The 26,352-nt window shown below is 45.9% G+C and overlaps 1 pseudogene; it reads left to right on the forward strand.

Moving 5' to 3' along the window:
- Window positions 1-398: 398 nt before the first annotated feature.
- On the forward strand, window positions 399-25,742 carry LOC123926571 (annotated as a pseudogene).
- Window positions 25,743-26,352: the final 610 nt, after the last annotated feature.

Genomic DNA, 26,352 nt, shown 5'->3' on the forward strand with positions numbered 1-26,352 from the left:
CCAGTACCTGGCAGAGGCATACTGAGTATTCAGTTAGCTATCATGATTAGCCTTGTGATACCCCGTGCAAATCATATAGCCTATTTCGGTTAAAACCGGCCCGCTGCAAAACGTGTGAAAGCAACCGCCCTGCCTTCCTCCAGGGTTGTAAGGATTAAAAGAAGTATTCGGCCACACTTTACTCACAATCACGGTGTGAGAAAGACAGCCATTACCTAGGTAGGACCTGGAGTATGTGGAGGGCTTGTGGGCGTGGCTTGAGCTTGAGTTTGCAAGCAAGGACAGGATTGGTTGAAGAGAGGACTCGAGTCCTCTCGGGGTCCCGCCCTAGACCTCACTGCGCCTGCGCACCTTCTGTTTGCTTCAAGGTGAAGCTAGGTGGGGACCTGGTGAAGAGTGTTCGGCTCTCTTAGCATCTGCGTCAGCGGCAGTCTCTGCGGCTGCGTGGCGGGTTGTCCAGGTAACGACGGGAGTTGTCGCTGACTGGTGGCATCAGAGAGACAGGTGTTCTTCAGGCAGTTGAAGCATCTGAGGACCCTGCTGAGCCCTCAGGTGAGGAGTTGCATGCCTCCTCCTTCCCTCGCCAGCCTTAACGTTCCCAGAGAAGTGGGGGAACTGAAATCTCACCATGCTGAGCGCCTACTGTATGCGGAATCTCTGCTCGGTAGGCAGTGTGCGGTAGTCAAGACGGACCACTAACTTCGGTAGCTTTCATTCTTTTTCATTTGACCTCAGTTGTGTACGAGGCCCCGTGCTGGGCGCACGTGTAAACAACGAACCTAAGTCTGCGCCCGGATAAACAAGCGCTTTAGGTAAAAGCCCCAAAGACAGAGTGCGGAAGACCTCACGTGCGCTCTGTTGATGAAGATCTCAGATTCAGAAAAGGATGGGCACCGGGAGAGGAACCATGCTAAAGGAAGGCTGGGTTTTGGAGCTAGGAGACCAGCATTCAAGTCCTAGTGCCAGCTCCACTTTAAATAAATGGTCCAATCGCGCTGACTTCAAGCCCTCGGCACACAGTCTCTGAGGCCCACCCAACTACTCCATTTGGAAAATGGGAGTAACAATAATAGCAGCCTGAGGGGGTTTGGAGGAAGAGTTAAGGAAAGTCATGTGCCCATAGCCTTATCAAACTAAAAAACCCTGTAGAAACTGATAGACGAGAGAGAACATTCAAAATTCAAAGGATAGACTCATACAAAGCTAATGATAGTATCTGCCATCAGTGAATGTTTCCTATGTAGCAAGACAGCATAATTTCAGGAGTTAGGATTGTGGTTTGTGGAGTCAGACATACGTGGATTTAAATCTTGGTTCCATCCCCTTATAAACTGTGTATGTCAATTTGAGCAAATTACTTAACTTTTCTGAACCTCAGTTTCCCCATCTGTAAAATAGGCATAATCATATCTGTCTCAGCATTATGAAGTAAAAGGACAATGCATATTGAGCATGGATCAAAATGTCTAGTCTATGGTAAGATCTTGTTAAAGGTTGGTTTTTATTATTCTACTCCCTGCCCCCATTTAATCCTCACCACAGTGCTGTGAGGCATGAGGAAGGCTTCACAGCGAATGTGGTATTAGGAGAATAGAGGGAAATTAGAACAAAAGAGAGAAGTGCTCATTGCTCAGGACACTGCCCCCGAAATTGTAATTTAAAAATTCCTTTACCCTAATGGAATAATTGGAAGTGAAAATCCCCTTCAATCTTTCAAAATAAGATGTCATGTTGCAGGGTAGGGCAAACGCCCAGGATTGGCAAAATGATGAGGGAAGATGATGAGCAAGGAAAATGAGGAACCTCAGCCTTTCGAACCTAATTCAATCAAGCGGTGGGGGAGGGTAAAGGTGGTGGTGTGGCTATTTTCTGACTCTGAGGATTTTGATGGAGGGAAGAAAAAAAATAGGCCTTTTAAACCTGGGACTTTGGAGGTAGGTGGGTTAGGAGTGAAAAGTAACAAAGTTTCAAACCAGAGCTCTGGAGCCCAAGTATTAATCACACTATTGGAGCAGAAGCCAAATGTTTTATTTCAAGGAGGGAAGTCCTTAGTTCAGAACCGTTGAGGACCAGGTGGTGGACAGATGTGGAAGAGAATAATTGACTGGGAGATGATCACTTCAAAACTGGACTTCTGAGCAGTGCATAGTTTGGGGGGGGGATTAAAAAAAAAAAACTAAGCTGGTGGCATTTTCATCCTAAATCTCAACTCTGATTGTTTAACTCCCCATTCCAGAACTTTCCCTGTCTTTTTCCTACCAAATAAGCCCAAACTCCTTGGCCAAATTCCAAAGTTTTTTTTTTTTGTGCTGGCCTCACTGTTTTTCCTGTCTTCCTTCGTCTGTTCTATTTATAAGATAGTTTAAGCTAAATTAAATTACTGTCTCTTAATGAGATTTGCCTTTGCTCCTATCATTCCTTCTACTTCAGATAACTTCCCCCATTTAACTACATCCAATTCTTCAAACCTTAAAGTTGGGTCATTTAAACATAAAACGATTTCAGACTTCTCCAAACTATCATGGCTTTGTACATGCCTTTCTAATGGGATTTTTTCTGTTTTGCACCATGTTATTAGCCTGGGGGCAGGGACTGTATTTTGCTCTTTGTCTTCCTCTGAGCCCCTGGCTACATGCCTTTCTCAGTAAGGTACTCAAAAAATATTGAATGAGGAGTGCCTGGGTGGCTAAATCATTAAGTGTCTTCAGCAAGGTCATAATCCAGGGTCGTGGGATTGAGCCCCACATTGGGCTCCCTGCTCACTGGGAAGCCTGCTTCTCCCTCTCCCACTCCCCCCGCTTGTGTTCCCTCTCTCGCTGTGTCTCTGTCAAATAAATAAATAAAACCTTTAAAAAATAATATTGAATGAAAAAAATGTATATATTGAATGAATGGCCGAAGACCAGAACCTATTAAAAAAGAAAAACTTATCATACCAAATGAATTTATTTCAGTTGAGCTATGAAGGAGCAAGACCATTGCAGGGGCACATTGGTACAGTTGATACTGTGTGTCACCTCAAAGTGTATTTGCATTATGGGTTTCTAAAGCACCTTGTTCTCCTGGGCCAGGGGTTTTATAGCCTTGGAGACCAGGATGCATCTTTTGTTTTAAGAACTATGATTTGGAGAATTGACCAAAGTCACACTAGAGCTAAAGGAACTAGAAATGCTTTTGTCACTCTAGATGAACACCTGGGATTATTTTTGCCCCCCCTGCCTCTGCAGGATGGAGCTGCAAAGGTGACCTGCATGGCTTGGTCCCAGAACAATGCCAAGTTTGCCGTCTGCACAGTGGACCGAGTGGTGTTGCTATACGATGAACATGGGGAGTGGAGAGAGAAATTCTCCACCAAACCAGCTGAAATGAAGGTGAAGAGAGTACTCTGTGTGTCCTTAATCTGTTCATGGGGTCTTATGAATCTGGAAAACTTCCTAACTAACTTCCCCGGCCATCTGCATAGGAAATGGCCTGCCCCATCTTTTCTCAGGATAAATCCCTCACGCTCCATACAGTCACACAAACACCTTTTCTTCTCTTTTCTCTACCATGGGTACTCATGACTTTTTTTTTCCTTTTCCTTTTTTAACTCTTAATATGGCAGGAAGAGCTATATGGTGAAGGGCATGGCTTTTTCTCCTGATTCCACTAAAATTGCCATAGGACAGACCGACAACATCATCTATGTGTACAAGATTGGAGAAGATTGGTGAGGATAGAGACTGGGAGGTGGGGGTGACCTGGAAAAGAAGGGGAAGGCAGGAAGAAATGTCTCATTGGGGAAAGGGGAGTAGAGAAGATGATGGTCCAGGCTGGGACATGGAGAGCAAAGGCCTTCCCGAGTCTGTTGCTGCTTCCCTATCTGTGCCTGCCTCATGTGTTGTGAGATCCCATCCCTGGTGGGATCAGCCTAAGGACAGCATGAGGACCTGTGATGGGAGCCCTTGGTGACGCAGCATCTTTGTTATTGTTCTAACACTGCTCGGGCTTCATTTTATGCCTCCTTTCAAGGCTCCTATGGAACGGTAGGAAACATTAGGGGGAGCAGGGAACGTACCTGGTCTTTCTTCCCTTCCCCCAGCATCACGTGTGGCACTTTATTTATGAAAGTGTTTTTAATGTGTTTTCCCTCCTTTTATGTGGCAGGGGTGACAAGAAAGTCATCTGTAAGAAATTCATCCAGACGGTAAAGTTCAGACCTGTCTCTGGGAGATTTGGATGAGCAAACATATATCAATATATCTACTTGTAAATGTAACCAGAAGTTGCATTTTTAAAACTTGTCAGTCTGACTTTTCCAACTGAGAGGATGGAGGGTGGCGCTGCGTGGCTGCCCATCCTCCTTGCTTTCCTCCTTGAGCCCTGCTGTGTCCTCTTCTCTGCTGTAGGCGACTGGGGTGGTGGCACGTGTGGGGGGTTCAGTTTGTTATAAATGCGCTGGGCTACATGGACAGGGTTATCCTTTTCATGATTTCCTCCTTACAGAGTGCTGTCACTTGTCTGCAGTGGCCAGCAGAGCACATCATTGTTTTTGGACTGGCTGAAGGGAAGGTAAAGAAGGAAGAGAAACACAAGAGAGGTTGTGGGTGGGGATAATGGTTCTGGAGAGAGAAATATGGTTAAATGTCTCCCTTAGGGTCAAATTATATATTGGGGGAGAAAAAAGAAGGACCAGTTTTTTGTTATTTCTTTTTCTTTCCTTAGGATCTGGGTGGGATTGAAAGGAACCTAACCAGACTTATATCCATTTTCCCATTTTCAGGTTCGTTTAGCAAACACTAAAACTAATAAATCATCTACCATCTATGGGACAGATTCTTACGTGGTATCACTGACAACAGAATGAGTACGGAAGAGCAGTATCCCAAGCTTGGAGACATAGGAAGAAGCGATGGGGATGTCGGGACTGGGAGACTATAATATGGAAGATGGGGAGGAGTGGTAGCAGGGAGCCCAGGTAGGGTAATGTTTGACACAGAAGCGGGATTTCTTGGTGAGACAGAGTAATCTCTTTCTTCCTCTTCCTCTTCCTTTTAATTCACTCACTTTTTTAGTTCCTCTGGGAAAGGAATTCTCTGGTCATGCAGATGGCACCATTGTTAGGTATTTCTTCGATGATGAAGGCCTGGAGAGTCACAGGTATGACTAAAGGATGCCGTGAGATGGGGGTAAAGAAACCCAGGATCCCTCCTAGGGGAGGTTGAACATTAAGATTGAGGTGGTTGAAGGAAACAAAAGCAAAAATGAACTTTTGGGACTTCATCAAGATCAAAAGCTTCTGCACAGCAAAGGAAGCAGTCAACAAAACAAAAAGGCAACCCACGGAATGGGAGAAGATATTTGCAAATGACAGTACAGACAAAAGGTTGATATCCAGGATCTATAAAGAACTTCTCAAACTCAACACACACAAAACAGATAATCATATCAAAAAATGGGCAGAAGTTATGAACAGACACTTCTCCAACGAAGACATACAAATGGCTATCAGACACATGAAAAAATGTTCATCATCACTAGCCATCAGGGAGATTCAAATTAAAACCACATTGCGATACCACCTGACACCAGTTAGAATGGCCAAAATTAGCAAGATAGGAAACAACGTGTGTTGGAGAGGATGTGGAGAAAGGGGAACCCTCTTACACTGTTGGTGGGAATGCAAGTTAGTGCAGCCACTTTGGAGAACAGTGTGGAGATTCCTGAAGAAGTTAAGAATAGAGCTTCCCTATGACCCTGCAATTGCACTGCTGGGTATTTACCCCAAAGATACAGATGTAGTGAAAAGAAGGGCCATCTGTACCCCAATGTTTATTGCAGCAATGGCTACGGTCGCCAAACTGTGGAAAGAACCAAGATGCCCTTCAACGGACGAATGGATAAGGAAGATGTGGTCCATATACACAATGGAGTATTATGCCTCCATCAGAAAGGATGAATACCCAACTTTGTAGCAACATGGACGGGACTGGAAGAAATTATGCTGAGTGAAATAAGTCAAGCAGAGAGAGTCAAGTATCATATGGTCTCACTTATTTGTGGAGCATAACAAATAACATGGAGGACATGGGGAGATGGAGAGGAGAGGGAGTTGAGGGAAACTGGAAGGGGAGATGAACCATGAGAGAGTATGGACTCTGAAAAACAACCAGAGGGTTTTGAAGGGGCGGGGGGGAGGGGGGGTGGGAGGTTGAGGAACAAGGTGGTGGGTAATAGGGAGGGCACTTACTGCATGGAGCACTGGGTGTGATGCCAAAACAATGAACACTGTTATGCTGTAAATAAACATTAAAAAAAAAAAAGATTGAGGTGGTTGGCGGGGGGCACATTTAGATGCAGCCACAGAGAGAATTTTTATTCAGGAGGCCACAGCTTAATATTTGTGGGCAAAGAGGAATCGAGTGGAAAGGATTCTGAGAGTAAGGGAAAGTGAAAATTATTCTTATCTATGTAAAAAGTGTATTTATATGTATAAATTCATAGGAAAAGTCATTCTCAAGAGAGAAAAGGGAAAGGGTGGGGGATAAAATGAATGTTTATGTTTTACTTTATGTAATTCTCTATTGTCCGACTAACTTACCTTAAGACTTACTTGTAGAGGGGTGCCTGGCTGGCTCAGTTGGTGGATCATGTGACTCTTGATCTCAGGGTTGTGAGTTTGAGTGCCACATTAGGTGTAGAGATTACTTAAATAACTAAAACTTAAAAAAAATAGTAATCCCTTTCTGCCTGGGTGACTTTCTCCAAACCAGGAAAAATCCGGCCTTAGCCTAAAGCACTCTCCCCTGAAACTAGAGAATCTCTTCTTCCCTTTGGACCCCAACCTAAAAATATGACATTAAAGGCAGGAAAGAGAAATTCCTACTTTATTGGAAGCCAAAAGAGATTTAAAAAAAGAATTACTCAGGTAATAATGAAATTTATTTCTTCTGTAAAGAAAGAGCTGTATGCTCCGTGTGGACCTAGCCAGTGTTAGTTAATGTGTAGGATATGTCCCTTTGGGGGCCTTATAGGTATTTACTAAAGAACTCAACATACAAGCCTTTTGAGGTTTCCTCTTGAGGACAATGTCAGACATGTGTGTGCATGTCATACATATGTGTGTAAGAGTATAAAACACAAAGACGGTTTGTGAAGTTCTCCAGATTAGGATGTGTTGGGGTGGGAAAATGTTGGGAGGAAGATTGATACAGGGTATAAATTTTTCCTAGAAAGGAAAAATCCCTGGCTGAGGCTGTCAGAGTCAGAGTGATTGGAACCCTCTACTTCTGTCTTAGGGGAAGTTGGTGAACCACCCCTGCCCACCCTTGGCTTGGGCAACCAATAGCATTGTGGCTGCAGGCTGTGATCAGAGAATTGTAGCCTATGGAAAGGAAGGCCATGTGCTACAGACTTTTGATTACAGCCGTGACCCTCAGGAGCGGGAGTTCACCACCGCTGCTGCAAGCCCTGGGGGCCAGTCTGTTGTGTTGGGAAGTTATGACAGATGGGTCCCTTTCCATGTGCATCTTCTGCCTACTTTCCCTGTGTACACCTTGCTCTAGCCCAGTTATTTTCAATCAGAGTGGGAGAATGGTTGGAAATCAATGTAGGTTGAAAGAGATCCTCAGGTTTTAATTCACTCACTTCCCTTTTCCTGCTCCCACCATCGGTTGGGACTCTGGCAGTTCCACAATACACCAGGATTTTGTGTGTCTGTGCCTCTGCATGGGACTCCATAGTGGAATTCATCTCCACTGTCTTTGTATTACCATTGCCTCTGTTCAGACCACTGGCTCGGTGTTTGTCCCATGATATTACACTTTGGTGTTTATAGTTATCTGGCTAAACTGAAACGCCCTTGAGAAGAGGGCCTATTCATTGTTTTTAAATCTCCAGTGGCCAAATTAGAATCCAGTACATAATATATGCTTAAAGGTTTTGTGAAGGAAGGAAGGAAGGACGGGATGGATGGATGATGGAAGGGTAAATAAAATAAAATAAATAAAGGGCCCCAGTCCCTTCACATCAGCTTTACTAGCCCTGTCCTTTTATCCCCTTCGATGTCATGTGGGTCTCTTCCTTCCTTTTTCTCTGTTTCTTTTTCCTTATTTCTGCCTTGCTAACAGCTCATTTTTCTCACCAGCGATGATCTCCTTTTGTTTTCTCCACTCCTATCGCTCTCACCCCATTTTACTTTTCTCTTGATTGTCCCAACTTCCTTCCTTGGAACCTTTCTGTCCTCTCCTATGAGATTCCCTAGCATGTGTGTTCTCTTTCACTTCCTTTCTTCGCTGATACAGCAAGACTCATTGCCTTCAGTTACCCACCCATTTCCACCCTTTTCTCAGTCTCCATCTCTTCTGAAATCCACCTTCTTAATTTCAGACTTCGGGTACTCAACTAAAGCCCTTGAAGAAGTATCTGGGAAGTGGCAAAGCCCAAGGAGATTGCCAACTTAAATACGGTCACTGCCTTGGCCTGGAAACGGGATGGCTCACGACTCTGTGCGGTGTGTTTTAAGAGTAATCCCTTTCTGCCTGTGTGACTTTCTCCAAACTAGGAAAAATCCAGACTTACCCTAAAGCACTCTCCCTGAAACTAGAGAATCTCCTCTTCCCTTTTGACTCCAACCTAAAAAGATGACATTAAAGGCAGGAAAGAGAAATTCACACTTTATGGGAAGCCAAAAGAGACAAAGAATTCTGTAGGCAGGGCTGATTTCTCTCCTTCATCCCATCACTGTCCTTGAGTCCTGTGAGTGCCACCTCTTTCCATCTGGTACTTCCCAAAACTGCCAGCCCTTTTACTGCCAACTCTTTCCTAGATTCTAGAACTTGGGTTTCAAAGGTGTCTCTAGATATCCTTCCAATGCCTGTGACCTTTTATGTTGTCGCTTTCCCTTCTAGGGCACACTCTGTGGTGGAGTGGAACAGTTTGACTGCTGCCTCTGGAGAAGCATTTACAAGAATCCGTTTGAGTTGACGTATGTGGGACCTCGCCAGGTGAGCAGCTGATAGCCAGTGCACCAAAATCTCCTTCTGGACACTGCCACAGTGTCAAATATAACCCCTGGCAGAGCTGTTCTGGAGAACAGAGTGTATCAGGCAACTCTTTGGCAACTTTCCTGCTGTAGCCCTTCCAGCTTACTGTAAGAAAAGATTTAAACACCAAATTTAAGGGGTACAGAGATCGCCACTTCCATCTTCCTGGTTTAAAACTTTACTACCTGGGGCTCCTGGATGGCTCAGTCTTAAGTGTGGGACTCTTGATTTCAGCTCAGGTCATGACCTCAGGCTTGTGAGATCAAGCACCACATGGGGGCTCCACACTGGGCATGGAGTCTGTTTAAGATTCTCTCTTTCCCTCTCCCTCGGCCCCACCCATGTCTCCATCCCTCTCTAAAACAAAACAAAACAGAAAAAGCTTTATTACCTATATGTTGTTAACTAGGGAGTTTAGGATAATGCAGGTGCATAACATTGCTTTAGGGCCTCTGAACTCACCGTGTGTGACATTGCAAGGTAATTTCTTTGTTCTTGAGCCCACTTTTCTGTTTTCCCTACCTCTGTCCCCTTTTCCTTCCATTTATTATTCATTGGTTCCTTCATTCTTTTTCTCTCTTTTTAAAAATTTTGTTCACTTATTTGACAGAGTGTCCACACAGGAGCCAGGGGAAGGCCAGAGGGAGAGGGAGCACTTGGACGTGGGGCTGAATGTGGGGCCTGATCCCAGGATCATGACCTGAACTGAAGGCAGATGTTTAATCAGCTGAGCTACCCAGGTTCCCCCTCTTTTTTTTTAAGATTTTATTTTTAAATAACTCTACACCCAACTTGGGGCTCAAACCCACAACTGAGATCAAGAGTTTCATGCTCCTCTGACTGAGCCAGCCAGGCACCCCTGTTCTTTCATTTTCTGTCCATTCTCTATACATGAGCACTGTTAGGACAGAGAATACAAAGATAATTGTCTGTATTATATTGTTCCTTAATCAGGATCATTTTAGCAAAGAAGTATATGAAATGACAGTATGATCAGTATACACCATGATTAAAGTAATCACAAAGATTTTCACAAGAGGTAGAGGATTGTAAGGAGAGTGATTAGTTTGACCCCGTATGTATTATGTATTAGCATTGAAGGAGATAATCTCTGAAAACATTTTGTAAATAGTAAAGCACTGTGTGAATGTGAGGTGTCATTTTTACCAACAATAGCCTAGGCTAGGTGAGGAAACAAGATATTAGCTTTGTTGAACACTGTGGAGGTGGGCACGGCAGGTTAACCCCTCTTTGGGGTTGAGGGAAGCCTCAGGGGGCTCAGACTTGTACCTTACCAAGGTGATTGTGAAGAACCTGTCATCGGGGACCCAAGTGGTACTCCAGTCACACTATGGCTATGGGATAGAAGAGGTGAAAATCCTCGGAAAGGAACATTAGTTACCTGGTGGCCCACACGTCAGACATGCTGCTGCTGGGGGACCTGAACACTAATCGCTTTAGTGAGGTAGGACCCCCAGGCGGAGGGGCAGGGAATGGAGCATCGTGAGCTGCTACTTCCAGGGAGCCCAGGTCCCTAAGGGGGAAGATCTCTAAGTAAAAGCTCTAAGATGCTGGCGTTGGGGACCTGGTGGACCTGGGAGTGAGACCCTGGAGATTTGGAATCCTGGAATGGGAATTCCCACTGTTGGACAGTGTTTACAGGATCACTCAGAAGCCTAGAAGTCTAGGGCAGAATGTGACACAGCACCCCACTTGTGGAACATCAGGGCCTTCCTAAACTCCTTCTCTCTGCCTCCTACCCCGTCCTTGTCTCAGCGTTGTCTTGGATACTTACCCACACTGTTCTTATGTCCTCTCTCTCTTTGACACGTGGCTTGGCAGGGATCTGGTGGCAATGAGAAGTATTTCTTTGAAATTGAGAATGTGAGTAGAGCTTGATTAACCAACCCTCACCATCTCAGTAAACCTCCTAGCTAAGAGCAGATAAAGGAGGGCGAGATAGGCAGAGGAACAGAATACAGAGAAAAGTGGGAGTCACTTTGCACTGACAAGACATCTCCCTCTACTACTGTTGACCATGCAGACTTCTCCATGCAAACTTCCTGTCACGTGACAGTTCCCTTCATCCCCAGGTGTGCATGATCTTCAATGCTGGAGAGCTAACCCTGGTGGAATATGGGAGTAATGATACCCTGGGTTCTGTACGTACTGAATTCATGAACCCCCACCTCATCAGGTAACCCCACAAGGTTCTCTAAATTTTTGAAACCCCAAAGAAGTCCCTTTTAACCTCTCACTCCTGTATCCTCAAGATTAATCTAAAAACGTCATCCCATATGGTACTTTGGGGCCCTTGCTAAACATCCCGATGACCCAAGTCCATTCTGCCTTACCTCACTCTTCGTGTTTCATGAGCGGCGTCAACGAGAGATGGAAGACTATAAGAAATTGGCTTCTCTTGTTGATGTTAAGACTATTGCTATAGGTAAGACTCTCTCATAATTCTGATAACAAAACAGATGTTTCTAGTATGCTTCCATATCACAGGGGTGTGTAGAGTGGAGAATGCAGGAATCTGAGAGGCACCAGGTTAACGTATGGCCCTGCTCTCACAGAGGATATGGGAAGTGTTCTAATCCACGTATGTGAGTCTGCATCTAGCTGTATAGATACAGATAAACTGTTACGCATATCAGCTTGTCCCTATAATTGTTCATGTTCTTTAGGCATGTATCTTTGGGCTAGGAATTGTGAACTGTAGAGCGGAACCTTTAGTAAATTTATGAATTTTCCTGTTTAGACTTAGGACATAGGATAATGGACTGTTTGAACTGGAAGGGGACTTATTTTCTGTAGAGTTTAACATTGGTAGCCAGTGTTGACAAAATTTATTTGAAATTCACAAGTGTTCACATAAATAAATACATCTTATTTTACATATTAATAATTAACTCTGGGGACACCTGGGTGGCTCAGGCAGTTAAGAGCCTGCCTTCGGCTCAGGTCATGATCCCAGAGTCCTGGGATCAAGTCCCACATAAGGCTTCCTGCTCAGCAGGGAGCCTGCTTGTCCCTCTGACTTCTGCTCTCCCTGCTTGTGCACTCACCCTCTCTGACAAATAAATAAATAAAATCTTTAAAAAAATTAACTGTATCATGAAATGTTTCAAGCATGGAAAAATGTATTTAGAGCAGCACAGTATTCCCTATGATGTATAGAGAATAACATACCCATATAGCCTCGTTAAGAACAAGGTCTAGAGTCAAACCTCCCCACTTCTGCAATTATACCTGGGTGATCTTAGGTCAATTTCTTAACCTTTCTGTATCTCAGTTTCCTCATCCACAAAATGGGGATAAAAATTGTACCTACCTTATATGAAAAGCACTTAGACTAATGTCTGGCACATAATAAGCACTTAATAAATGTTAGCTATTAATAATATTATTACTTGTGTACCCATACCTAGTTCTTTTTTTTAAGGAATTTATTCATTTATTTTTTTTCATTTTATTTATTTTTTCAGTGTAACAGTATTCATTGTTTTTGCACAACACCCAGTGCTCCATGCAAAACATGCCCTCCCCATTACCCACCACCTGTTCCCCCAACCTCCCACCCCGACCCTTCAAAACCCTCAGGTTTTTTTTCAGAGTCCATAGTCTCTTATGGTTCACCTCCCCTTCCAAATTTTTTTTTTTAATAAACATATAATGTATTTTTATCCCCAAGGGTACAGGTCTGTGAATCGCCAGGTTTACACACTTCACAGCACTCACGATAGCACATACCCTCCCCAATGTCCATAGCCCCCTCCCCCTCTCCCAATCCCACCTCCCCCCAGCAACCCCCAGTTTGTTTTGTGAGATTAAGAGTCATTTATGGTTTGTCTCCCTCCCAATCCCATCTTGTTTCATTTATTCTTCTCCTATCTCCCTAACCCCCCATGTTGCTTCTCCATGTCCTCATATCAGGGAGATCATATGATAGTTGTCTTTCTCCTATTGACTTATTTCACTAAGCATGATACGCTCTAGTTCCATCCACGTCGTCGCAAATGGCAAGATTTCATTTCTTTTGATGGCTGCATAGTATTCCATTGTGTATATGTACCACATCTTCTTTATCCATTCATCTGTTGATGGACATCTAGGTTCTTTCCATAGTTTGGCTATTGTAGACATTGCTGCTATAAACATTCGGGTACAGGTGCCCCTTGGGATCACTACGTTTGTATCTTTAGGGTAAATACCCAGTAGTGCAATTGCTGGGTCATAGGGTAGTTCTATTTTCAACATTTTGAGGAACCTCCATGCTATTTTCCAGAGTGGTTGCACCAGCTTGCATTCCCACCAACAGTGGAGGAGGGTTCCCCTTTCTCCACATCCTCGCCAGCATCTGTCATTTCCTGACTTGTTCATTTTAGCCATTCTGACTGGTGTGAGGTGATATCTCATTGTGGTTTTGATTTGTATTTCCCTGATGCTGAGTGACGTGGAGCACTTTTTCATGTGTCTGTTGGCCATCTGGATGTCTTCTTTGCAGAAATGTCTGTTCATGTCCTCTGCCCATTTCTTGATTGGATTGTTTGTTCTTTGGGTGTTGAGTTTGCTAAGTTCCTTTTATAGATTTTGGATACTAGCCCTTTATCTGATATGTCATTTGCAAATATCTTCTCCCATTCTGTCAGTTGTCTTTTGGTTTTGTTAACTGTTTCCTTTGCTGTGCAAAAGCTTTTGATCTTGATGAAATCCCAATAGTTCATTTTTGCCCTTGCTTCCCTTGCCTTTGCCGTTGTTCCTAGGAAGATGTTGCTACGGCTGAGGTCGAAGAGGTTGCTGCCTACATTCTCCTCAAGGATTTTGATGGATTCCTTTCTCACATTGAGGTCCTTCATCCATTTGGAGTCTATTTTCGTGTGTGGTGTAAGGAAGTGGTCCAATTTCATTTTTCTGCATGTGGCTGTCCAATTTTCCCAGCATCATTTATTGAAGAGGCTTTCTTTTTTCCATTGGACATTTAAAGAATTTATTCATTTATTTGTCAGAGATCACAAGTCGGCAGAAAGGCAGGCAGAGAGAGGAGGAAGCAGGCTCCCTACTGAGCAGAGAGCCTGATGTGGGACTCGATCCCAGGACCCTGAGAACATGACCTGAGTCAAAGGCAGAGGCTTTAACACACTGAGCCACCCAGGCGCCCCTTTTTTAAAGATTTCATTTATTTATTTGACACAGAGAGAGAGAGAGATCACAAGTAGGCACAGCGGCAAGCAGAGAAAGAGTGGAAAGCAGGCTCCCTGCCAAGCAGAGAGCCTGATGCTGGGCTTGATTCCAGGACCCTGAGATCATGACCTGAGCTGATTTTTGAGGTCTCATTTAAGAAGTTTCCCTGGGGCACCTGACTGCCTGAGCCAGAGGAGCATGTGACTCTTTTTTTTTTTTTTTTGAAGATTTTATTTATTTATTTGACAGACAGAGATCACAAGTAGGCAGAGAGGTAGGCGGGGGGGGGGGGGGAAGCAGGCTCCCTGCTGAGCAGAGAGCCCAGTGCGGGGCTCAATCCTAGGACCCTGGGATCATGACCTGAGCTTAAGGCAAAGGCTTAATAAACCACTGAGCCACCCAGGTGCCCCAGCATGTGACTTTTGATCTCAGGATCGTGAGTTTGAGCCCCAAGCTGGGTGTAGAGTTAAATAAATAAATAAATAAATAAATAAATAAATAAATAAAAATTTTAAAAAAGAAGGTTCCTACTCCCTCCTACATTTTAATATTTTTAGATTTTGCTTCTCATCTGGAATTAATTTTTGTGTGTAATGTGGGTGTGGCTCATATTTTACTTTTTCCATGTTTAACCATTTATTGGAAATCCATTCACTGATTCGTAATGTCACCTCTTATAAATCAAGTTTCCAAATACATATGCGGCTGTTCTTAAGATACCTTTACAGTTCATGAGTTTTATGTTTCACATCAGATTGTTGAGTTGTAATGGAAATGATGTAATATGGCGGCCCATGTTCCAGTGGCAGTAATGAGCTGTGAGACTTTGGACAAGTCATCCCACTACACAGGGCTCATCTTCAATAGTGTATAAAATGACAGAGTTCTTCTCTTAACCTTTTTTCATTCGTGACCCCTTTGAGTATCTAATTAAAAGCATAGATCCTGGGATGCCTGGGTGGCTCAGTTGGTTAGGCGACTGCCTTCAGCTCAGGTTGTGATCCTCGAGTCCCACTTTAGGCTCCCTGCCTGGCAGGGAGTCTTCTTCTCCCTCTGACCCTCCCCCCTCTCATGCTCTGTCTCTCTCTCTCCCTCTCAAATAAATAAATAAAATCTTTTTTAAAAAATCATAGATCCTTTCCCAGAAGAAAATACATAAACATATAATTTTGTATATAATTTCAGGGTGTTCACAGAGATGGGGTCCCACAGCTCTAGTATTCTGTGATTCTACTTAAAAATTGAGACATTGAAACATGGCTTTATGAAGTTGGCTTTTAATTAAAGGAAATTTCATTTTTAGGTTGGTCTTCCCAGTTGTAGACATTAGCTGGCATTTGGTCTTGAGCTTGAGCACGGATCAAGGCAGGACATTGCGCATTGGTAACGTATACAAATAAGAGCTGTGAAGGCGCCATGTTCAGGAGACTCCCTGAAAGCATCCTAGCCAGTCCGTAAGTGTGCTCTTATCTTACATTGTCTGCAAAATTCACACCAAACTAAAATACTTATCCTCTGCACTTTCAGCCTGACTTTAATCAGAGGTTCCTTCTGTTTTGTCTGTGTGCCTTCTCCACTGTTTGCCCCTCGGGGCTCTTACATCATTGACACTCAAAGTGCAAGGAACTCCTTGTAGCACATATGTTCATCGAGGTCGTTTCATCCATCAGCTTTCTCTTCATGGTTGTGCTGGAACTGGGGCTCTTCCTTAATGTGCTCAGTGCTGCCTTCCAGAGGATTTCTTGAGTAAAGGATGCCCGTTGCTCTGATCTGTTCTGATCTGCTATGAGACAACTCCAAGATCCCAGAGAGGAATCTCATTTCTTGATGGATCTGGACCTTTTGAGCTAGCTACAGAGTTAAACAAAATCTCTATAATTTTAGTATAAATCTAGTATTGTAAGCATCTTAGCAAAATTATGTCATATTCCTCATACTCTACACTGATGGAACATTCTTAAAGCCCAACATAATAATTAAAGGCAAGACTTTTGCAGGCTGCCTTGTGTCTGTATATGATTATGTGGAATCTGTCTTCTTAACCCTCTCTCTTTTACTTTGTAGTGGATCTGACTGGTGGCTACAACATTGGCACCATCAGCCATGAGAGCCGTGTGGATTGGCTGGAACTTAATGAAACGGGCACAAGCTTCTCTTCAGGGACTGGAAACTTCGTGTAAGAAGGGTTACTAAGGCCTTAGCCATTGAGTAGTCCATAGAGGATGTGATACTACCTGCTGCCAGGGATTGCGGGGGGGCAGGATGGGCTTAATTTCTTGGTGCACTATGCCATCAACATAGCAAAAGGCACAGAAGAATCAACATGGTGTCTGTTATCACAGCCCATCTGTTAACATAGCCCATACCTTAAGAAGATGGTATTGTGATGGCACCAAAGTCAAGAGGGAAATTTGGGAGCTGGTTTCTCTTTTACTGTTCACAAGTCTGTGCCCTCGGGAGACTGCCTCACCCCTGCATGCCTGGCTGAACTTTACCCACACCTGTTGCAGCATTCCTCAGCTACACGTACCCCACAGTGTTAAGGCTGGCTTGACAGTCTCCCCCAAACTCCTTATTGACTCTGATCTCAATATGCTATCACCAAAGAGCTCAATCTTGAGGGCAAAGAGACTCTCTGGTAATTTTTCATTTCATGTTCATTGTGATGGGAAAGCCACATCGCCAATTTCCAGACCATTGAATGTGCATGGTGGCCTTACTTTTGTGATCCAGTCTGGCAACTCTGGCCCAGAGTTAAACTCTAAGAATGAAGGTCTGACCTTCAGCTAACTTAAATTTCTGGTGTAGCTCTGGGCTCACTTGGTCATCTCTTATGGGCCAGAGTCAGGATGTACCAAGTCAGCATAAACGTCGAGCATTGCAGGCTAGTAAGCTTTGAAATCCAGCATCTGCCTGAGGGGTGGGTCAGCTCACCACATTTCGTTAGAGAAATGGTCGATATCAGAAGCCACCCCATAGCCCCTTCTGATTGCGCTGTCCACCTCTTCCTTCCGCAGTTGCATCTGTACGATACTGAAAGCTGCTCTAAGATGATGATCCTCCACTTCTGCTCCTACGTGCACTGGGTCCCAGGAAGTGACGGGCTGGTGGCTCAGAACCGAAACAGCCTGTGTGTGTGGTACAACATTGAGGCACCCGAGAGGGTCACCACATCCTCTATTAGGGTATGTTGGTGCCAGGGGACCTCAGACATAGTGTCCCACTGTTCATTTAGGGCCCGGAGGAAACTCCAAAGTTTATTTGGTTTTCTCTGGCCCACCACCCATCATCTCTGTGATAGAGTCAGCAAGTAAAGCCTAGATCCTTCCCCACAGTGCGCTAGGCTCCAGAACCGTCCTTGTTCAGATTCCTGACATTGTATCCTGTCCTCTCTATTCCAGTGGCCCTGGGAATTCACCAGGTCATAATGAGTTCTCTTAGACTGGAAGAGCCCCCTTAGCGGGGGCAGTTCTGTCAGTTCCTGGGTGAGGATTCTCTGTTGTAAGCTGTTCAGAGCTTCTTTTTTTATCAGACTGAAGATCGGTCACTCTCCTGTCCTGCCAGCATCATGTATATTCCAGTGACCTTCCAGAATCTGGGAGGGAAAACAAGAGAGGCCCTGTGCTAGGTGAGGATGATTGGTGTGGATACAGAGGGAGCATGTGATAGTTCTTTTTGTCTTTTTTCTACATCTCTTCTTTCCTGCTTTTCTTTCCTCATTTTAGACTAATTACGTTTGGCGCTTGGGGGCTGTTTTGTCCTGTTTTAAACACATTTTTCACATTTTTGCTTTGGAGGTCATACATTTGACTCCTATAGTGGTTACCCTTGGAAGTTTACCATACCCTTAAATTATTCTGAATAGTTTCAGCTTATTTAGCATCTGACCCCTGGCAAATGATACAAGGACCTGAACTTTGATTACCTCCCCTTTGCCATTATTGCCCAGTATTTTTTTATCCCCAAAGTGAGACGTTATTCTTTTCCACAGCTGGAATTTGGTTACATTTACCATCATGGTGCCAGTTTCTCTGCTCACTCTTTTTGCATTGCTGACCTTTGCTCTGGAGTTACCTCCTTGAGAGAAAGTGTTTCGAAGATGAATCCTCAGTTTCTGAAAAGTACCAAAATGGAATTATCTGAAAATGTTTTTATTTGGCGTGTTCTTGAAAGAACAGTTTGACAGTTTTTCTTAGTCTTTTGCAAATAATATCATCCCATCGACTGACCCCCTTAGTTCTGAGAAGTTTATTAACAGCTCCTTGTGTTGTCTTGTTGCTTTTTAAAAAAGATTTTATTTATTTATTTGAGAGAGCAAGGGGAGGGGCAGAAGGAGAAGCAGACTCCCCACTGAGCAGGGAGGGATGGGGGGGGCACTTAATCCCATAAATCCAGGATTGTGACCAGAGCCTAAGGCAGAGGCTTACCTGACTGAGCCACCCAGGCGTCCCTGTCTTGTTGGTTTTAAAGTCTTCTTTTTTCCAACATTCTGAAGCTTCAGCACATTATGTCTGCATATAAATGTCCTCTTACTTAACCGTGCTTGGTGTGTATGTGCACGCGTGCATGCGCGCGTGTGTGTGTGTGTGTCCCATCTGCGAGGACACCTTGTTCCTCAGCCATGAGCTCTTTAAATGTTGCTGCTTCTCTGGAACTCTCTTTCTCACCCTCAGAACTCTAATTAGGTATGTGTTCCATTTCTTGTCCTGTCTTTGTGCCTCTAGAACCTCTTATTCTTCCTTCCTCCTTCTCGCTCCATGCACATCCTGGATAATTCCTTAAGAAACATCTTGGCAAGGGGTGCCTGGGTGGCTTGGCCCTTAAGTGTCTGCCTTTGGCTCAGGTCATGATCCTGGGGTCCTGGGATTGAGCCCCTGCATGGTGCTCCCTGCTCAGCAGGAAGCCTGCTTCTCCCTCTCGTACTCTCCTACTCCCCTTGCTTGTTTCCCTCTCTCTCTGTCAAATAAATAAATAAATACAATTTTTTAAAAATTATTTAAAAAAAAAGGAAACATCTTGCAAGTCAGAGGTTTACTGTCACCACTGTCTTATCTGCTATTGAAATCACCCACTGAGTTTTCTTACTTTGAATATTGAATTTTTCATACGGTTTCATTTGGTTCTTTCTCTAGTCTGCCTGGTCATTTTTTCTAGTATATTTGCTACTGAAGCGAGCACAACCTGGCCATTTTTTATAGTTTCTTGTCTCTTGCTTAATTTTTCATTCCATCCCTTAGGTCTTTAAACATTTCACAATTCTTTCATATTCCATAACTGGTTTCTTCCATAATTGTTATTTTTAATATTGGAAATCCTTGGAGGTCCAAAAGTGCTGTAGTTATTGTTATTGTTTACTCCTTTATGGTAGTTAACTTCTATTTTGGTAGCTTTATTTTATTGGGGGGCTCACGTTACACTGAATATAATTTTTAGAATCTCAAGGGCCTAACATGGGCATGTTTTCCTCTAGATATGATCAGTGTTTGCTTTTGCAGGAATCAGGCATACTAATGACTTTTGTTCCCTTTCCTGAAGAGAGGATCCCAGATTTCATGACTAACAGAATCTCAGAATCGCCCCCTCATCCTGCTGGAGGACCCCTGGTTTATTCATCCGCTGCTGTGTTTGCCATCAGGGCGACTGTACCCTTTCCACTTGCTCCCCTGTTTTTTCCTGCTCAGGTTTTAGCTTACTGGCTTTTTCCTTTTTTTTTCTTTCCTTTCCTATTCTGTTTTTCTCTTTTTCTTTCTCTTTTTCCCTTCCTTCCTTTTCTTTCCTTCCTTCCCTCCCTACATTTCCTTTTTTTTTCCTCCCTCCCTCCTTCCCTTCCTTCCTCCCCGTGGGAGACTAGGAAGCATGCCTAGTGATTTCTTCAGGTGACCTAAGCAACAAATGTATTCAAAAGTAGGGCCCAGGTTAAAGTTGTATTTTAACAGGACTCAAGCTGGAAGCAGAAGTGATTGGACGCTTTGTCAGTTTACATCCAGGCATTAGTGCGGGCACAGCTCTGAGTGTACAGGAACCTGAGGGCATTAGTGTAGATAAGGGATTCTTACCTGCTTGAAGGAAACTAAACGCTGGGCAAACAAGGGCCACTGTCATTCCCTCAGTGTGTAAGCGCTAGGGTGGGGTAAGGCGGGGTCTGTTCTGCAGTGGAGTCGTGGAGACACTAAACTGGAATTCGGGTGGGGTGGGGGGATTGAAATTTTACAGGGTGATGTGGTAGGTCTGGAGCAGGGCGGGGGGAAGACCGAGGTGATGGTGACCGAAGGTGTGACAACTGTTGCCTGCATGCTGGATGAGGGCCTGATCGAGTTTGGAACAGCCATCGATGACGGCAGCTACACCCGGTGAGGGGCTGGGCTGATATCCCCGGGAGGTGGTGGGAGAGGCTGGGTTCTGAGGCTGGAAGACCTGACTGTTGCCTTCCTTCCTTCTCTCTTCAGGGCCACAGCCTTCTTGGAGACTCTGGAAATGACCCCAGAAACAGAGGCAATGTGGAAAACCTTGAGCAAACTGGCACTCGAGGCAAGGCAGCTCCACGTCGCTGAGAGCTGAGGCAGACCAGAAGTGAGGTGTGGGCAGCTAGGAAGGATGGCCAGAGGCCATTTTCCATGGGGCGGGAGTGTGAGATGCTCCTCCCGTGCTAAGGCACCAGTCCCCTGCCATTACAACCAGTAACACCTTTCAGGTAGTTATTCCAAACATTCTTCCATCCCAGTTTATAAGATTTTTATTGCTTTTGCTTCCCCTATGTAGGTACCCCTTCAGAGTTTTAGCACCCATGCCCTCCAGTCCAGGTGTTGATGTGTATTTCCAAATGTGGCATAGGAGTGTAGTTAGTAGGACAGACTTGGGATTTTAGACTCTTTCAAGTTACCTGGCTCCATTTAACAGCTTGTATAACCGTGGGTTAAGTGAACCTTTCCAAACCTTGGTTTCTCAATTTCCTCTCTGTAAATGGGAGTAATGATAGCATTTACCTCCTAGGGTGGTAAAGAAGAATCATAGGGGCGGTGAAGAAAGTAGGAGAATTCTCAGTGCTCAGTAAATGTCAACTGCTGCTGTTTTGCCAGGAGTCCTCTTGGATCCTTCCTTCCCGTGGCCCCACAGCTAGACAACCAGCTTGTCCTAGGGCCCTGACCCAGCGTCTTCAGGCTGTTGTTGTAGTCATGTGGTATGTGTCAACAGGCAGGTGATCTCTTTGAGAAGATTCGAAACCCAGAGCTGGCCCTGGAGTGCTACTGTAAAGGCAGCGCATTCATGAAAGGTACTGCCCCCTACAGCCCCGCCTTCCCTGTTAGAGTCTTGCCCGAATCATCCCCCTGCACCAATTTTGTGCATCTGTTCTGGTGGATCGGCTCAGTTCTCCATCCCTCCACTTCTCACCTATTTTCTACACCCCATTTCCCTGAGTCCCATCCCTGGAAGTCTTAGCTGAGTGCCCTCTCTGTCCCTGGCAGCGGTGGAGCTGGCTCGGTTGGCATTCCCAGTGGAAGTGGTGAGCCTGGAAGAGACCTGGGGGATCATTTGGTGCAGCAGAAGCAGCTCGATGCAGCCATTAATCACTATATTGAAGCCAGGTAGAGGGGTGCAACTGAGACTGGGTGTGAGGTCCAAGGTGATGGGTCAAGTAAGGGCACCAAGGCTCCAACAGAGATGACACCATGTAGGTTGGAGTAGGCTTGAGGTGTCTCCCTACCTCTACCTGTCTTCCTCTTGCCCCATACACACAGATGCCTTTCCCAACTCTGCCAGGTGCTCCATTAAGGCAATGGAAGCTGCCCTGGGCTCCCGCCAGTGGAAGAAGGCCATTTATATATTAGATCTACAGGACCAGAACACTGCGTCCAAATACTATCCCCGCGTGGCCCAACACTATGCGTCTCTGCAGGAGTATGAGGTGAGGAAAGTCCCTTGCTGGAGCTGGAGGCAATGCAGTACAGAATGAGAAGAGAACTCAGAACCGGAAGTGGGGGCCACCTCACCAAATCCTTCTTTCTGGGTCCCAGCAGCACCAGCCACCCTGAGCGAGAAGAAAGCAGTTTTCTTCCCTTATTTCATTCCAACATAACACAAACCCCTCTCCCAGATCTATAAAGCGAGTCTCCAGCTCTCTTCTATGGAACTCCATGGGAGTTCCAATGTGGAATTGCCCTGTGTTGCAGAAGTACGAGGTCCTTTTAGGTCCTTTTAAACTGCGTGTTGTATTGTCCCCATTCTGGTCTTGGCTGTTTTTTTGTTTTTGTTTTCAAAACAGTAGAGGGTGTGAGACAAGATAGCCCTCTTTTCTTCCATGTTGGGGACTAAGGGTCCTATCCTCTCCCCACCATCCCAGCTAAGGTTTGCTCTCCCCCTGCAGAGGCTCTAACGCTCTTTCTCTAATGCTCTTGCCCTCGGCCTTTTGTGTCTGCTGTCTCGAGCACAGATTGTGGAGGAGCTCTACATTAAGGGAGACCGAACAAAAGATGCAATAGACATGTACACTCGGGCCAGCCGCTGGGAGCAAGCCCACAAGGTAGAGAGCGGGGCGCAGTTCGTCCGAGGGCTCCACCTCCCTGGGGCTGTCCCTACTTTCCTTGGGCTCTGATGTCCCCTCTTCACTGGCCTCCTTGAAAGCTGAGAAAGAGCACCAAAATAGAAAAGTCTGGAGCGCTTGGATACCTAGCCACAGGGAAAGGCAAGGATGAAGAGGCCCTTGTTCCCAACCTGTAATTCCAAAGCGAGCAGAAGAGTTTGGGAGCTGGGGAGCCCCAATTGCCCCTCCCCAAGCTGTCGTCACAGCGGCAACTTCATTCCCTGCCTGCAGCCAAAACCCGGTGGGTACGGCGGGAGCTCGGGAGTGGGAACACGCGCCCCACCACAGGGCATCTCTGGCCTTTCTGCGTGAGCAGAATATAGTTCTGACTTTGCTCCTTATGGTCTTGGAATTCCCTGGACTGACCAGGAAAGCATCCGTACACAAACCCTTGTGGTTGTTGGGAAGGTTCAGAGTTGCTGGGAACACAGGTCACCCCCAAATCATGCTTCCCTGGCCACTCCGCAGCCCCCCTGCTTCCCTCGGAAGCGCGCCAGAGGCTACTGGGTCTCTGTGTGTCTGCAAAGCTGGCAGTGAAGTGCATGAGGCTGGAAGACGTGTCGGTGCTGTACATCACCCAGGCCCTGGAGATGGAGAAGCAAGGCAAGTACCGGAGGCGGAAGGGTGAGCCACAGCCCTAGAGGAGTCATGCAGGGAGAAGGATGCGCGCTGTCTGCCTAGAAGGCAGTGATGCAGGAATCTAGGTCGAGGAGCCCTGGGGTGTCTCTCCCCTCCCCAGGCACTACATGACAGTGGAAGAGCCTGGTCTTGCCATCCCCATGTTCAAAAAGCACAAGCTGTGTGATGATATGATCCGCCTGGTAGGGAAGCACCGCCCAGATCTCAGTGACACACACCTGCACCTGGGCAAGGTGAGTCCTTCTCAAGCCTCGGCCATCTCTTCCCCGAACAGGCTCCACATCCCCCTCGCCCCATCCTGACCCTCCTTTCCCCAGGAGCTGGAGGCTGAAGGCTGACTGCAGGAGGCCGAGTATCACTACCTCGAGGCTTAGGAGTGGAAGGCAACAGTGAACATGTACCGGTCCAATGGGCTCTGGGAGGAAGCCTACCGGGTAAGGAGTCCAAGTCACTCTGGGGATGCGCCTGTCCCTCTTCCCCACTCTCAAGTGATGCATTCTGAACTGGTTGTGGGTCTCTCTGAAAAATGTTCATACTGACAGGCAAAATTTCACATGCAGTAGGAGGGGGTCTGTGAACTACCTGAAGTCCATCCTTGGACCCTGAGCAGGCTAACAGACCCCAAAACTGAGCCCTCTCCCTGTTCTAGTAGAAAGACCGGACCCTTGTCAAAGCTGAAGTCCGATCAGAGGGGAGTAGGGAGCAGCCATGTGGCCCTGTGTGGGAGGATTGCCAAATGGCTTTGCTTCACAGGTAGCCAAGGCTCACGGAGGAGCTAATGCCCACAAACACATGGCCTATCTGTGGGCAAAGAGCCTGGGAGGAGAGTCCGCAGTGAGACTGCTTAATAAGCTCAGACTCCTGGAAGCTGCCGTTGACCATGCCGCTGACAAATGGTGAGGCCCTAAGACTTCTCTCCACTGGCCCCTTTTGAGAAAGAGCCTCTACGTAGACAAGGAAGATTGCTGTATAGCTGAGAAGTGTTTCTGAAAACGGAGGCAGGAGTGAAGAAATCCTTGGAAGAACGTGATGGAGAGGCAAGGAATGAATCAATCGCTCTGCCCTTGCTCCCCAGGGACTCAGAACAGTGTTTAGCTGTTCTAAGAAGATGGAACGTGATCAGCTTTTTTTCCTTCTTTTTCAAAAAGACCTTTTTAAGTAATTACTATACCCAGTGTGGGGCTTGAACTCAACCCGAGATCAAGGGTCACTCATTCTACAGACTGAGCCAGGCAGGTGCCCCAGAGAGAAGAGCTTTTAAAGCTAAGGTGCACTAAGCCAGTAATTGACTTCTGAGTGATGGAAGTGTGCTTCTGTTAAATGCAAAAAGAACTTTTCTTAAGCAAATGTTACAAAGACCAGTAATAATCCTGCATTGAGTCAGATGGCTGAGGGTAGTCTTAATGTTTTAGAGAGACAGTTTTTCTGCTAGTATAGATGTGACTGAGGAGGAAGTGGTGAAGAACCCAGAGCCCTTGCTCCTGAGGCAGAGTAGTTCTGTGAGGCTAACTGCGGTCCCCTGCCTCACGCCCATCCCATTCCCTTATGACCACTAGTCGCAGGAAGCACAGGCTTTTCCAAGTGTCCCCGGACCCACGTCCTCTTTACATGTGTGTGTGCTTCTGTATCACTTCATATGGACTGTCTTCTCAATCTGTCTTTCCCTCCCCCGGTCCTGTCTCTGCCCTTTCTGTTTTCTCCTGCCCTGTTCCTCCTCTTATAAAATGAAAGTACTACTCTGAAAGACAACCTGAGGGTTTTGAAGGGGCGGAGGGCGGGAGGTTGGGAACCAGGTAGAGGGTAATAGAGAGGGCATGTATTGCATGGAGCACTGGGTGTGGTGCTAAAACAATGAGTACTGTTATGCTGAAAATAAATAAAAAAAAAAGAAATGGGAAAAAAAATGAAAGTACTAAGTAGGCAGACCTTACCTACACCTTCCATTTCAGCTCATGGGAATTTGCTTTTGAACTCTCTCGGCTGGACCTCAAGCATAAAACCCCTGAGATTCATGTCCGATATGCTATGTACCTGGAGGATGAGGTATGGATGTGCTCCTTCTCCCTTGCTTTTGACCTTGAACTCCTCCTCTCACGGCTGCCATGATGGCAATCTGCTTCTGATCATGTGTGGCTGCACTTCTGTCCCTACAGGGTAAATCTGAAAAGGCTGAAGCTGAATTCATCAGTGCTGGTAATCCCAAGGAAGCAGCCCTCATGTGAGTTACCCATCAATTCCTTACTCCCGTCCTCCCAACCACAGCCCCAGGACCTGGCATTGCCACCTTCACCTGATCCTGGTACCAATAAATCTTCTACCCCCTGTGACATGGGTGTTTGTCTCCCACTACTGAGGCCTCAGTCCTGTACTGAGCCTCCCCTGTGTCCTCTTCTGGGAGCAGGTTTGTCCATAACCAGGATTGGGAGGCAGCTCAGCGTGTGGCCGAGGCTCACGATCCTGACAGTGTCGCCGAGGTGCTTGTGGGGCAGGTCCGGGGGGCCTTGGAGGAGGACTTTCCAAAAGCAGAAGTGCTGCTGCTTCAGGCCCAGGGACCAGGCCTGGCCCTCAATTATTATAAGGTAGGGCACCGGATTCAGGGCCATGAGGGGGAGGGGGAGAGAGTGTAAGAACCCACAGAGCACTACACTAACCAATACTACTGGGAAAGATCCAGAGAGTTAGCAATGGAGAGGGGGAAGGAGACAAGAAGGAGGAGAGAGGTCCAAGGACCTAGGGATCCGTGGCCCATAGTGTACAGCACCTGTGTGGCAGTGGGAAGGTGTCATGCCGGCCTCTGCCTTCCTGATACCTGGAAATCTGAGCAGGAGGCTGGATTATGGAGTGATGCCCTGTGGATCTGCAAGGACTATGGCCGGGCCAGCTGGAGGCTCTGCAGGAAGAGTAGGAGCGGGAGGCTACCAAGAAAGG

Source organism: Meles meles, chromosome 16 (assembly GCF_922984935.1).
Source record: "Meles meles chromosome 16, mMelMel3.1 paternal haplotype, whole genome shotgun sequence".
Classification (NCBI taxonomy): Eukaryota; Metazoa; Chordata; class Mammalia; order Carnivora; family Mustelidae; genus Meles; species Meles meles.